The sequence below is a fragment of the Ursus arctos genome, unplaced genomic scaffold, assembly GCF_023065955.2.
Source record: "Ursus arctos isolate Adak ecotype North America unplaced genomic scaffold, UrsArc2.0 scaffold_1, whole genome shotgun sequence".
NCBI lineage: Eukaryota > Metazoa > Chordata > Mammalia > Carnivora > Ursidae > Ursus > Ursus arctos.
In genome coordinates this window covers 31,755,561-31,771,343 of record NW_026622763.1, presented here as the reverse complement: position 1 = coordinate 31,771,343, position 15,783 = coordinate 31,755,561, and positions in this window count along the sequence as shown.

The following is a 15,783-nucleotide window of genomic DNA, read 5'->3' as shown; positions in this document are numbered from 1 at the left end:
GCAAAAAATTTTAGAATCAACTTTGTTAACTCTGGAAAGCAAAGATTTATAGGATCCAAGCGAACCTTATATCAAGAAAAAGGTAACCTAAAATTGGTAGAAAAGATTCGTGGTGCTTTCATTTGCCCCTGTCTCACCCACCTCCGTGGTATATCCACAGACTTGAAGATGGTATGTCATGTTCCCAGTGCGAACCTTACTTGCAAAGAATTGTGTTTGTCTAGTCTAACCTGTCTGAAGGACTGACACAAGGAGCTTTTTGTTTTGCCTAACTTGTAACTTGCTCAGGGTGGAAAAGTTGTGGACATTTCTTAAAAATATCATAAGGCAAATTGATTACCTGTATCAAGGTGGGGCAAATGACTATGGCTGAAGTATACAATACAGGGCCAAAATCCGAGGTGGAAAAGCTCAGGAGAGAGTTTCTTTGGGAAAGTAAGGGCATTTAAAGGACACTTGCATACTGGGAATTTAGAAAGTCACGTGCATGTCCAGGGCAGAACACATACCAGAAAAGACCTGAGAAGACTTTAAGCTTTTGTCTCTGGCTGATCTCTTGGTTAGCACAAAGAAGAAGTGAAGGCTAAGCAGAGATGTAAATGGTCCGGCTAAACAGTTAGGAAATGTCCCGACACAGAGCATTTTGCAAAAACTAGGAGATACTAGATTTTTTTCTTTTATTTGTTCTTTCTCTCCTCTTTCTGCTTTGTTTTGTTTTTCTTTGGGGGTGGGGGTAGGGCTCCTGGCATTCAAGGAAATCTCTGTTAAAACACAAGATAAAGAAACAGACTTCAGAGGCCATACACGACTAAGAATACAGACTTCCCAAAAATAGTTTAGAAAAGTCACCAAACAGCCTACGCCAAGCAAGAAATACATACTTCAACGAGAGCAAAATAAATCTGACTTCCAGAGTTACCACATAATAAAATTCAAAGTGCAGCTTTCAACAAACAATGATGAAGCATGTAAAGGAACAAGAAAATATGTTCCACTCATAGAATTAACAGAAACTAGCCCCGAGGAGGTAAAGACATTGTACTTACTAGACAAAAACTTAAATTTAACTGTCTTTTAAAAAAATTTTTTTTTCAACTGTCTTAAATATACTCAAATTGCTAAAGGAAATCACAGGCAAAGAGCTAAGGAAACTAGGACAACAATATATGAACAAAAAGATAATATCAATAAAGAGATACAAATTATAAAAAGGAACCAAACAGAAGTTCTGGAGCTAAAGGTGCAGTAAGTAAAGTGAAGAACTCACTAGAAGGCTTCAGTCGCAGATTTGAGCAGGCAGAAGAAAGAATCAACAACCTTTCAGATAAGCCCATTGAAATTATTCGGCCTGAAAAGCAGAAAGAAAAAAGAATAAAAATAAATAAATAGAGCCTAAGAGATACTGGCTACCATAAAGTATGCCAACATGCACTTAATGGGAATTGCAGGAGAGGAGAGAGAGAAAGGAGCACAAAGAATATTTGGAGAAATAATGGCTGAAAACTTACCAAATTTGGTAAAAGATACAAATCTACACACTTAAGAAGCTCAATGAAGAACATGCAGGATACATGCAAAAGATCCATTACAAGACACATCATAGTCAAGTTGTCAAAAGGCAAACTCAAAGAGGGCATCTTGAGAACGGAAAGAGAAAAGTGACTTCTCACACACAAGGAATACTCAGTAAGTCAACAGCAGATGAATCACCAGAGTGCGTAGAGGCCAGAAGAAAAAAAAATGTCAATGAGAACTTCCATATCTGATACAATTGTCCTTTGAAGATGGAGAAATGAAGACATTTCCAGATAAACAAAAGCTATAGGAATTTGTTGCTGGCAGACCTGCCCTACAGGAAATGCTAAAGGGAGCCCTTCTACGCTGAAATGAAAAGACGCTGGACAGTAACTCAAAGCCATACAAAGAAAACAAAAACCTAGGTACCTACATGGGAAAATATAAAAGCTGGTCCTCTGTGTTTTGTTTGTAGTCTCTTTTTTTGTTTCCTACATAATGTAAAAGACAAATGTATAAAACAATAATTACAAGTCTATCTTAACGGGCACACCACGTATAAAGATGTCATTTATGGCAACAACAGAGGGGGGAGTTTGGAGCTTATAGGAGCAGAGTTTTTATATGCTGTTAGAACTAAATTGGTACCAATTCAAGCTAGACTGTTATAAATTTAAGATGTTAATTGTAGCCCCCATGGTGAACACTAAGACAATATTCAAAAATATATACACAAATAATAAATGAAAAGGGAATCAAAATGGTATGCTACAAAAATCAGTTATACACATAAGTCAGTAATGGAAAAAATGGAGGGAAAAAAGGTGTAAGACATACAGAAAACAAACACAGGGGCGCCTGGGTGGCACAGCGGTTAAAGCGTCTGCCTTCGGCTCAGGGCGTGATCCCGGCGTTGCGGGATCGAGCCCCACATCAGGCTCCTCTGCTATGAGCCTGCTTCCTCCTCTCCCACTCCCCCTGCTGTGTTCCCTCTCTCACTGGCTGTCTCTATCTCTGTCAAATAAATAAATAAATAAAATCCTTTAAAAAAAAAAAAAAGAAAAGAAAACAAACACAAAAAATGGTGTAGGTTAGGCCTTCCTGATTAGTAACCACTTTTTTTTATTGTGTTCAGTTAGCCACTGTGGAGTACGTCAGTAGTTTTTGATGTAGTGTTCAATGACTCATCAGTTACTATAACACCCAGTGCTCGTCACTGCATGTGCCCTCCTTAATACCCATCACCCTGTTACCCCCTTTTACCCCTTTTACCCCCTCCCCTCAGCCCTCTGAAACCCTCATTTGTTTCCCGGCTCCCATAGTCTCTCATGGTTCGTCTCCCTCTCTGATTTCTCTCCCTTCAGATTTCCCTCCCTTCCCCTATATATTAGTAACTACTTTAAACGTAAATAGATTAAGCTCTCCAATTGTTAGAAGGTGAAGAAACGTCGGTAATGTATCCTCCAGACCGAGAAGGCACTTTTATACTGCAATCTGAAGCAAGCCTCTCCATACCACTTGCACAGTTTTGTTCAGGGTAAGTCACTGCCAGGGGTGGTCTGGAGGGCAGACGCTCCAGGCAGTACTACACAGCAATCCCCTGACCATTTCCTGCAGCTGTTCTTCACCCCTACTCTCTGCCTCCTTCTGTGGACCTTAATCCACAGCTTTCATGGAGCAAGGGGCATGGTGGTGACGTCCCAGGGCAGTTACCTAAAGGGGCACCATCTGTGCACAGTGGGGAGGACAAGATGGAGGGACAGAGATGAAGTCAGTTTGGCAGCACTCATATACCAATCCAAAGGCAGAGATTGGCAGAATGCTTAAAAACAAATAATCCACTATATGCTATTTACCGAAGACTCACTTTAGATCCAAAGACACAAACTGGTTGAAAGTGAAAGGAAAAAGAAATATTTCAGCAAATGGTCACCAAAGGGAGCTGGCTGAATATATCAGAAATATCTGAAAAATATCAGATAATATCAGGGGAAAAATGGACTTTAAGTCTAACACTATTATAAGAAATAAAGGTGAATATTATATACCAATAAGAGGGTCAATTCATTAAGAAAGTATCACATTACAAACATATGCACCAAACAAGAGCACCCCAAAATGTATGAAATGAACATTGATAGAATTTATGGGAGAAATAGTCAGCTTCACAATAATAGTTGGAGACTTCAAACCCACTTTCAATAAGAGATAGAACATCTAGACAGAGTAAGGCAATAGAGGACTGTAACAGTCCATAAACCAACTAGGCTTAACAGACAGCTGTAGAGCACTCCACCCAGCAACAGAACACACATTTTTCTCAAATGCACAAGGAGCATTCATCATAATAGACCAAATGTTAAACCACAAAACACATTTTAATTAATTTAAAAGAGTGAAATTATACGAAGTGTCTTCTCTAACCACAATTGAGTGAAAGTAGAAATCAATAACAGAAGGGAAAGTGAAAAATTAACAAATACTTTGAAATTGAAACACACTTTTGAACAATCAATGGGACGGTCAAAAAAGCAATCACCAGAGAGCTGAGAAAATACTTGCGATTAATGAAAATGAGAATTTTCTTTTCATTTCATTTCATTTCATTTCATTTCACTCAAAACTTATGTGTATAATGAAAGCAGTGCTCAGAGGAAAATTTATATCAGTAAATGTCTACATTAAAAAAGAATAAAGATCTCAAATCAATAACCTAACTTGGCATCTTAATAAACTAGGAAAAGAAGACCGAACTAGGGGCTCCTGGGTGGCTCTGTAGGGTAAGTGGCTGCTTCTGGCTCAGGGGTCCTGGAATTGAGCCCCACACCCAGCTCCCTGCTCCATGGCAGCCTGCTTGTGCTCTCTTGCACATGCTCTCTCTCTCTCTCAAATAAATAAATAAAATATTTAAAAAGGGAAAATCAATCAACATGATAAACATTAATAAAATTACAGAAAAAAACCCCCAGTATATGATCATCTCAGTTGACACAGAAAAGGCATTTGACAAAAGCCAACACCTTTTCATGACAGAAACACTTGGAAAGCTAGGAGTAAGAGGGAGCTTCATCAATATCATAAAGGGCAATTATGGAAAACCGACAGCTAATGCCACACTCAATGCTAAAAGTCTGAAAGTTTTTCCTTTAAGATCGGGAACAAGACAAGGATGCCCACTTTCACCACTGTAATTCAGCATTGCACTAGAAGTTCCAGCCAGAGTAATCAGGTAAGGAAGAGGAATACAAGTCATCTTAATTAGAGAGGAAGTAAAACTATCTCTGTTCACAGAAGACATGATCCTAAGTGTAGAAAATCTGAAAGAATCTACAAAAATGACTACTAGAGCTAATAAATATATTCAGCAAAGTTGCAGAATCCAAAATCAACAAGCAAAATGAGTTGTATTTCTATACACCAGCAATGAACAACCCATAAAGGAAATTAAGAGAATTCCTCTTATCACAGCATCCTAAAGAATAAAATACCTAGGAATAAATTTAACCAAGAAAGTGAAAGACTTGAATACTGAAAGCTACAAAACATTGTGAAAGAAGGTAAACACCTAAATAAATGGAAAGACAATCCATGTTCATGCACTGGAAAACCTAACGTTGTTAGGATTGTAATACTACCCACAAAAATCTCCAGTTTGAGTGCATTCTTACAAAAAATTCCATCAGTGCTTTGCAGATTTGGAAATGCCAATCCTCAAATTCATATGGAATTGTAAGGACCCCAAATAGCCAAAACAGTCCTGAAAAAGAAAAAGAAAATTGGAAAACTCATTTCCCAATTTCAAAACACATTGCAAAGCGATGGCAATAAAGACATTCTGGCGGTCATACAAGGGTATATCTATCTATAGATAGATAGATCAGTGGCATAGAAATGAGAATGCAGAAATTAACCCATACATCTATGGCCAGTTGATCTCCACAAGAGTGCCAAGACCACTCACCAGGGAAACAAGAGTCTTTTCAATGAATGGGGCAGGGACAATTGGATATCACGTACAAAAAAAGAGAAAAGTTTGGCCCTGAACTCACAGCTTATATAAAAATCAACTCAAAATGGATCAATGATTTAAGTAAGTATAAGAGCTCAAAACCAAAAACTCTTATAAAAACACACAGGAGTAAGTCTTCATGATCATGGCAATGAATTTTTAGATAATACTAAAAGCCCAGGTAACAAAAGAAAAAAAAAGATAAATTGGACTTTGTCAAAATTAAAAGCTTTGTGCATCAAAGAACATTATCAAGAAAATGAAAAGATAAGCTATAGCATTGGAGAAAATATTTGCAAATCCCATAAGGGTTTACTAACCAAAATATATTAAGACCCTTGAAATTCAACACAAAAAGGCAAACAACCTAATTTAAGAATGAGTAAAGGACTTGAGTAGACGTTTCTCCAGAGAAGACATACACATGGCCGACAAGCACACAAAGATGTTTAGTTTCATTAGTCATTAGGGAAATGCAAAATCAAAACAATGAGATACCGCTTCACAAAAACTAGGATGGGTATCATTTTTTTAAAAAAAGGAAAATAAAGTGTTGGTGAGGATGTGGAGAAATTGGAACTCTTGTACTCAAAAAGTTCAACACAGAATTATCCTTTGATGCAGCAGTTCCACTCCTAGCCATATACTAAAAAACACTGAAAATAGGTACTTAAACCTATACAGGTACATACCTGTTCATCGCAGTGTTATTCACGAAGTCCAGAGACGGGGAAAAACCCAAAATAAGCACGATGACAAAGTAATGGATAAGTAAATTGTGGTATATACATACAAAGCAATATTATGCAGACAGAAAGGAACAAAGTACTAGGTATATACTAGAACAGTAGATAACTTTAAAAAGATTATGCTAGGGGAGGACGCCTGGGTGGCTCAGTTGGTTAAGTGTCAGCTTTCTGCTCAGGTCAAGATCCTGGGGTTCTGGGGTGGAGCCCCTCCTCAGGCACCTGCTCAGTGGGGAGTCTGCTTCTCCCTCTCCCCCTGCCTCTCCCCCTGCCTCTCCCCCCCTCTTATGCTCTTGCTCATGCTCTCTCTCTCAAATGAATTTAAAAAATCCTCAAAACAAAAAAGCATTATGCTAAGTGAAAGAAGCCAGGCACAAAAGGTTATGTACGGTTTCATTCATATAAAATATCCGGAATAGGAAAACCATAGAGACAGAAAACAGACTGATGGTTGCCAGGGGCTGGAGGGAGAAGGAAATGGATGAGTAACTGCTTAATGGCCTAGAGGTTTCTTTTAGGGGTGTTGAAATGGATCTGCTGCGATTTTCGTCAATATTCTTTTCCAATAGAAAAATTGGTGAAGGGACATAAAAGATACCCCTAAATATTTGAGAATATATTCGATCTCTTTCATTATAAGATAATTCTAAGCTAAACCTACACTGAGATACTATTTTTCACCTTTCAGATTGACAAAAATCCCAAAGTTTAAAAACACACTCTATTGGGGGGCACCTAGGTGGCGCAGCTGGTTGAGCATCCGACGTTTGGTTTTGGCTCCGGTTGTGATCTCAGGGTCATGAGATCGAGTCCGGAGTTGGGCTCTGCCTTCAGGGCGCAGTCCACTTAAGAGTTTCTCTCTCCCTCTGCTCCTCCCTCCCAAGCTGCACATGTGTGCTCTCTCCCTCTCTCTGTAAAATAAATAAATAAATCTTCAAAACAAAACAAAATAAAAAAAAAAAACACTGTATTGTAAGACTGGGTGGGAATGGACCCTCAAATATTACTGGTGAGAGTGCAAAATCCTACAACCTCCATTCTGCTAATACATCCCTTTTCTTAGATGCACTTTTACAAGAAAAAAAAGTTGCAAACTTATGTAGTTTGCTCCATTTTGTGTAAGAAAGCAGGAAGAAAAGAATATGAGTGGTTTTGTTTGTTTGTTTCCTTGTATTTGCATTGAGGAGCCCTGGAAGAACAAATCAGAAACTAATACATGTGGAAATACAGTTAACTGTAGAGGTGAATTAGGGAGTGGGAGACTTCTTAGGGCAATGTTTTAATTGCTGAATCCCTGCACCTCTACACCGGTATATGGTAGGTCTTTAATGAATATTGAATGAATGAATGAATGAATGAATGAATGAATGAATGAATGATGTTATATATGGCCTTAAAGAGCAGAGCTTGGACAATGGTTTGGGAACTAGATGAAGATTCTAGCTCAGCATCAGGAAGATTTTCTTTTCTCTCTTTTTTCTTTCCTTTTCTCTTTTCTTTCCTTTCCTTTTCTCTTTTTTTCTTTTCTTTATTCTTCTTTTGTTTTCTTTTCTTCCTTCTCTTTCCTTCCCTTTTTAAAGTAGGCTCTACACCAGCATGGGGCTCAAACTTATGACTCTAAGATCAAGAGCTGAATGCTCTACCCACTGAACTAGCCAGGAGCCCCAGGAAGATCTTTCTAATAAAGCAGTCAGAGTGGAAACAGGCTGCATTGGGAGGTGAAAGAACACAAGGGATCACTTGGTATTAGTACACCGGGTCCTAAAGCTGGGTATAAGTAAGAATTTTGGGTGGGGTGGGGCAGAATTTAAAACCAGATTGCCAGGACTTGTAGAATGAATCAGAATCCCTGGAGGTATAGCCCACAAGTTTGTTTTTAAAGCTTCTCAAGGAATCCTGCTGTAATGTTCACTTATTTATTCAGGAACTATGGACTGAGCCCTTACTACCTTCCAGGCTGCTGTGTGAAGTGATGAGGATAGAGCCAGGAATAAGACAGGCATTGTTTCCGCTCTAATGAGACTGACAGTCTAGAAGGAGGAGACACAGGCAACAAAGAAATGGACAAATATACCAGACAATTCAGGTAGTAATACGTGCTGTGATGAAGATGAAATAGGGTGAAGGGATAGTGAGTTTAGCTCCAGAATGTAACAGGTGGTGGGGCATGCCCCCTAAGGAGGTGCTTCAGCTGGGAACTATGAAGAAGGAGCTATAGTCATGTGACTATGTGAACAAAGAGTGCTCTAGACAGAGGGAGAGGAGCACAAAGGCTCTGTGGCCACTGGAGAAGACCCAGATTAATCAGATCTAAGAGGTAGGTATGGAGCAGGTCATAAAGGGCCATGTAGACCAGGGGAGGAAGCTGGATTTTTATTTTAAGAGTAATGTGAAGCCCTGGAGTTTGGGAACCATGTTAGGGAGATTCAAACAATCCAGGAGTTGGAAGCAAGACCGAGGTCGACTGATTTCAGTTCCCAACCTCCTCCACTGGTACAGGTATGCGTCTTTTTTCCCAGAGGGCCAAGATTCTTAACATTTTATATCCCCAACAGTGACCCCATTCAGTCAATGGTTGCTGAATAAGATAATAAATTCAGATATTCTGAAAAATTAGTAAATAAAATCAAAAGAAGGCATCTTGTCCAGATTTCCACACAATCTCTATGGATTTCTTGAGTGCCATAAGTAGGAGCTCACTACCCCAGGAATTTACCACTTTCTAGTGAAACTGCTGTTTTGAAAGTTATATCTAATTTAAATACATGCAAATAATTATCTTTAATCCAATAAAATTAGGCCAAATTAGTGAATATATGCAACACTTCTGAAAAGGTGTCTTGCAATTTTAAAAAACTTGTGTAATTTATTTTATTTTTTAAATATATTTTATTTATTTATTTGAGAGAGGGAGAGCACAGGACAGGAGCGGGGGGGGGGGAAGGGCAGAGGGAGAGGGAGAAGCAGACTTCCCACTGAGGGGGGAGCCTGATGCTGGGCTCCATCCGAGAACTTCTAGATTATGACCTGAGCCGAAGGCAGAGGCTTAACAGCCTGAGCCACCCAGGTGTCCCCAAAACTTGTGTAATGTAATGAACTTTTACTTATCTGCAATAATCTTAAGTATTACCTTAAAGGTAAATGGACATTTAAAATACTAATTCCAGGGGTGCCTGGGTGGCTCAGTCATTAAGCGTCTGCCTTCGGCTCAGGGCATGATCCCGGCATTCTGGGATTGAGCCCCACATCAGGCTCCTCTGCTGAGAGCCTGCTTCTTCCACTCCCACTCCCCCTGCTTGTGTTCCCTCTCTCGCTGGCTGTCTCTCTGTCTGTCAAATAAATAAATAAAATCTTTAAAAATAAAATAAAAAAATATTAATTCCAAAGCATGCCCTTTTTAAGGGTCCCTAACCTATACAATGTGTATGATAAAATGGTTAAATGTTCGTTAGTAACATGGCCATTTAACACTTTCAAACTTAGAACTAAGAGCTGAAAACCACCAAAACAAGCATTTGTTGGACCAAGGTCACAACAGTTCAAAAGTGCACAGGAATTGGCAAACTTGTAGGGTCAGTCCCAGATGGGGCACCACCTAGTTGTGGATAGGCTTCTTCACCAGGCTGGGTCCTGGTTTCTTCACATGTAAGATAAAAGAGTTGGACAAGATCACGAGTAGGGCTTTTTAGTGATAAAAAAATCTCTGCAATATATTCCCTAAGACAAAACGGAAAAATGTAAAGCCCTTGAAACAAAGGTTGTACATCCTTCATGAACACAGAAACAAATTTCACTTGCGGTATATTGCAAGTTGGGGAGAACAGCACTCCCTAAAGCAGCCAGGACAGAACGGCTTACAGGTGAAAAATTAAGCCCAAGGCGAGCCACCTCTGGAGGAGGATGGGGGTCGAAGATCAACGGTTGGGTACAAGTGATATTTGCATTTTTGGGCAAACATCTGCTGTGGCTTTGGTGTGAGCAAGCAATCTCCCTCCAAAATAGCTTAAGTGGAAAGCTTTAATAATTCATTACATTCCTGGAAGTGTGCTGAAATCAGATTTTTCGATAAAAATATACCCAGAAAGCATAATGTATAAGGAAACATTGATTAGTCACAAAAGCAGATCTGAGTCTTACAGTAATCATTGATGAAGAAATATTTCTAGCTCACAAACACAATGACAAAACCAGCAGCTATCCAGTCTGTTCCCAGATTTTCTTATACTTGAGCATGACTGCTAATTCTGTACAAATATAAGTAGAAAAATAGCTTTTGGGAGACTTAAATCAAAGCCTATTTTCTGCCACTGCCCACCTACAACCATCTGCTAGTCTATGGATTAAAGAAGATGACAGCAACCCTCTAAGGATGCTTCATAAAGAAAACCAGTTTCAGAAGCCATAGGTTAATCATTTTAAGCATAATTAAACTATTTTAGACTTCAAGTCTGTTTGCCTAATAAGTCCAAGAGAAATGAAATTATATTTAGTGATTGCCATGGTTCCGTTTAAAATAACCATAAAAAGAATAAAAAATAAGAAGGAAATCTCTTGCTTCTGTTTGATGGCACTGTTATTCATTCACTGATTTGTTCAACAAATATGTCAACAGCTACCATGTACCAGGCTCTGTGCCAAGTGCAGGAGATAAAACAGAGAGCAAGTCCGCCCTAATCATGAGGCTCATGAGGCAGACGAAGGGACTAGTAAACAGACAAATAATGTAATTAAAAATATTTCCTTCATATCATTCATAGATAAGGAACTGGGACAGAGAACACCAGAGGATGGCTAGAGAATCTCTCTCCGAGGAGGGGACCCTCCAAGCCTAAAAGATGAGAAGAGGCTAATGGGCAGAGAGGAGTAGTCTAGATAGGATGTCCACGTACAAAGGCACTGAGGTAGAAAATCATTTGTTAAAGTCAGGATTGGATCTACCAGTGCGGGCTTGAGTGGTGTGGTGAAAAAGTAATACGAGATGAGTTTGGAGAAGAAGACAGAACAAGACACAGAAGATCTTAGAATCATGGTAGTTATTTGGATTTTTACTGTGTAGAGAGCAAAATGGAGTCTCTCATGTCAAGCAGGGGCCTGGGTCAAGCAATGATGCCAGCAGTTCTGGTACCACCGCTAGGAGATCTCCCCAGGACCGACATCAGCTGACACCCAGAACTGATAAGGAGCAGAAAGAGAGGAGGCCTGCAGAGACCCCAAAACTGATGAAATCCCTTTATAAAGTGAAGGATTTGGGCAGCAAACTCTCAGACTCTTAGGACCTGACCCCTCTGTCTGATCACGTAAAAAAGACAACTGCTGCTGAAGGCTCTGCCCGATGGATCTCCGAACAGAACTGAGATCCTTCGCTGCCGGAACAGCAGAAGCAGTGAGTGCCCAGAGCCCACCTGGACCAGCCCGAGGCCTTACCTCAGCTGCGCGCCCACAGACCGACTTCGCGTTTCGTTCATGCACTTCCTGCACCCTCTGTTGTCTTGTTTGTTGTGTAGCTTATCTTCTGTCCTGCCCTGTGTGCTGTGGAAGAAGCCAAGTTTAATCCCATGGTGAATGGTCGTCGAGTGGGGAATCCTGAACCTGCTTTCTCATTGTGATTTAACTTTGCTCTATGACTGAATAAAGCTGACATTGTGGAAAGACACAGCTCCTGCGTGCGCCTTCCTAGCGTGCTCATGACAAACTGTAATGGGAAGCAATGGGAAGCTTTTAGAAGACAACTGAGATGATCTGATTTTTGAAGACTCATATTTGCTCTGAGTGAACTGATTGGAAATGAGCAAGAATGGAAGTGGGGAGAAGGGCCATAAAGCTGCTGCAGGGCAAGAGATGGCAATCTTAACAAGAGAAAAATGGATGGATGCCATGTATGTTGTGGAGCTCATGTCAAAAGACTTGTGGATGGATTCGAACGGGGGTGGGATGCGGAAAGGGAGGAATCGAAATGGTTAGGTGCGTGGAAGTGCCATAGCTGAGATGGTGGAGCCTGGGGTGTGTGGAGGTGGCCTGGAGAGGTGGTGGTAGCTGACGTGCGAGTATGCAGGCAAGACATGTTTGGGCATGTCTGTGACCTTGCAAGCGCTGGTGTCAACAGAGCCTTGGATGTAGAAGAGTGGAATTCAGAGCAGAGTTCTGTGCTAAAGATTAAAATTTTAAAGTCACTGGGGTAAAAATAGTATTCAAATCCATGACAGAAAGGAGTACAGAGAAGCAAAAAGGTCCTGGGAAAGAGAAGCTCCAATGCCGTGTAACTGTTATGCAAGCAAAATTCTCCTAAATGGCTTCTTGAAGACAGTACCTCTGTTCTTGCAGTCAAATACCAGAGTAGTAATATACAGTCGGAGGGGGGATACCGGCAGTCAGCGTCTAGAGAGCCCAGGGACCTCTAATGCTGGAGTGAACGAGCATTTGAAAAGAGGTTGCTAGATCATCATGGGGGACTGATTGTCTCTGAGCACAGTGATGTTCTGGAGGGGATTAGAATAGAACTTAGCTTGCTTGAAATGGGAAAGTGTGTGGTGTATTTACCAATTGCTGTAGAGAATTTAAATAACCATAATTTTAATGCGTGAACTCTAAGACATAATTATTTTTTTAAAGCATACAATCTCAAAACCTTAGAAGAGCAGGGAATGGCATTTGTTATACGGAATGCTTCATATTCAGCAATATTTCTAGTGGCCGTGGGGCTTGCTCCGTGAGAGGCATTGTTTGTATTTTTTTGGAGCTGATGGGACTAGGGAAATTATTTAACCCTCCTTATTTGACGGCTAAGGAAATCCCTTCTGAGCTTTTTAGTAAAGTTACTTGACCATGGTTACAGCTAATACAGAGAGATTAGACTAATCATTCCTAACTTTACCTCTAACCAAAAAACACCATCTGTTGAGCTTACAAACAAAAAAACCAATCAACTAACCGATCACATAAAAAGACAAAAGAACGAAAACAAAAAATACTGGTATCCTGACCCGCTTCTGGAGATCTGGATTCAACCAGCCTGGGATAACACCCCACACATCTGTACTTTTCAAAGCTCTCTGAGGGACTTGAACTCAGGATTTCTCATCATGTCATTACTTGACTTTCTATTCCCTGGCTAACCTCTCATCACCTCTATTTCCTCACCAACCACACCCCTCACGTCTACCCACTTGCACTCTCTCTCTGCATGGTCCTCCCAAAGGAAATCAGAAGCCCTTGGATCACAGCTCCTCCTCCCCGATTGTTATCCTGTCTCTTCTGCTCCTCCCCACTCATCTGGCCACATGGAGGCTGAGGTTCGGCTGTTCACTTGTCTGCTGTTCCTCCTCTTTTTCTAGCTGATCTCATCCACTCCACTTTCCACAGGCTTTCATGCTGATAATGGCCAGCCTTAAGGTCAGTCTGGACCTGACCTCCTGCCTAACACCCAGGACTGTGGAATTTATGATTTGTAAAATAGCAAAATGTTTGCACCAGAGTGTACCTTAAATGTTTCTTCAACTATTAAAAATATGTTGTTCTTTTGAAGTTAATCCAAAATACTGAGACGGGGGAAGGCAGGGCGAGCAGTCAGTGGGCCAGAGCTAATCTGATTACACAGAGGTGAGAGATGTACCTATGGGTGGCCCTATAATTCCCATCTCCTAGTATCTATGTCTTTGTGTTATTCCCTCCCCTGGAGTATGAGCAAGACCTGTGACTTGCTTCTAACAGAGGAGAGGAGAGCAAGTGAAAGGATTTTACAAATGTGATTAAGGTCCTTAATCAGTTGACTAAGTTAAAGCAGATCAGGCTTCATGGGCCTGAGCTAATCACATGAGCTTGTCGAGAAGGCCTACACTTCTCTGAAGCAGAGACTTCACATAGCAGAAACATTCTCCCACTGCTGCCTTTGAAGAAGCAAATCGCTGAGTTCTGTAGCCCCAAGGAAGTGAATTCTGTCTACAGCCCGAGGGAGCTTGGAAGTGGATCCTTCCCTACTTGAGCTTCCAGATGTGGACACGGAGCAGCTGCCACCTTGACTTCAGCTTGGTGCTAGACTGCTAACCCACACACAATATATGGTTTGTTTATAATGGTTTATTCCTCAGCAGATCACATAGATGCCATGCTGAAAGTGACATCCTGCATCTTGGTTACTCCTAATTTGGGCTCATGTGGTCACCGACCAAAAGCTACTTAGGGCAGTGAGAAGCGCACATGAGATAGGCATCAGTAGACAGGAACTGGGTGCCCATGACCTCCAGTGGTCCTGGCACTGAGCAGACGAAGAACACAGTGTTCTTCTATACACTAATGGTTAAAGGTTTTCGACACCGGCAGATGGAACACGTGAGTGCTGTAGAATACGCTGTTGACTGAATCAGTAGCTTGTGCACTGGAGGCGGAATACTTTGCTTCTTGTGATTGGACTCAACCTCTTCTGTTCTGGCAATAAAGGTAATTGCAGAATCCTAGGCTTTCCTGAGGATAATGTTCACTCTGAGGGAGGGTCAATGTTCAGAGATATTTTGTTGCCTTGCAATGGTATTCTAATCAGTTAGGCAGTGAAGTAGGGATTTTGTTCAAATATGCAATGATATTAAAAGGGAGATTTCATGAACATAACAAAATATCTCAAGTACACAAATATTTAAATACACGCACAACTCTTAATCGTAGTATGCTACAGAAGACCTCATCTAGAGATAGCCCAAGCCTAAAATTTGGTACCAAGTAAACCATTGCTGGAGAAGTATGTGGCTTAGTGTTACCTTCTTCTTTGTGTTAACATTTCAAACTTTGCAGTAAGCCACAGCCAAAAAGTTTAAAGTCCATGTCTGAAATAAACAGTTCCCCTTCTGATAATAGGAAAAGGCAAAGGCAAAGGCATGGGGGAAGGTATATAAAGTCTGATTTGTTGCTGATTCTTCTGAATGGTGCTGGTAAGTTAATGGATAGTGACAATAACAGGGAAGGTGATTTTTCTGGAAAGTAAGGGAACCACCCGGGAAAGTGGGAGATTTGATTCCGGTAGTATCAGAGCTGGTGGAGATGTTACAGGTTACCTAATTCTACCCATTCGTCCTATGATCCAAGTTCAGAGATACGAAGATATTAGTATCACCTGCCAATTAAATGGTAAAGAAGGGATTAAAACCACTCACCAAATTCTCTGATGTTCTACTGTACTGTATTGTCTTGTTTCCTTCACAGACTCCTCTGAAAAATACATATTTCTTGTGACTTTTGAAGCCCTGTAGTCACTGAAGCTGGCTAGAATTACTAGTTCCACACAAACTCAGCGGTATTACATGATAGAATACAACCGTCCATATGCTAGTCAGCCTTGATGCCATTAAGGACTTAAGAAAAAGCAGCTCTGGACTAACTACACTCAGCCTCAGCTCCCACATCATTTACTTCCTTGGGGAGAAACCAACGGCACATGGACAACACTTAATCCTTCAAGATAGTCAGTGGCCTCCTTTCTGTAGTTTTAGGCTTGGTCATCTTACAGATGGGGAAACCAAGGTCCAG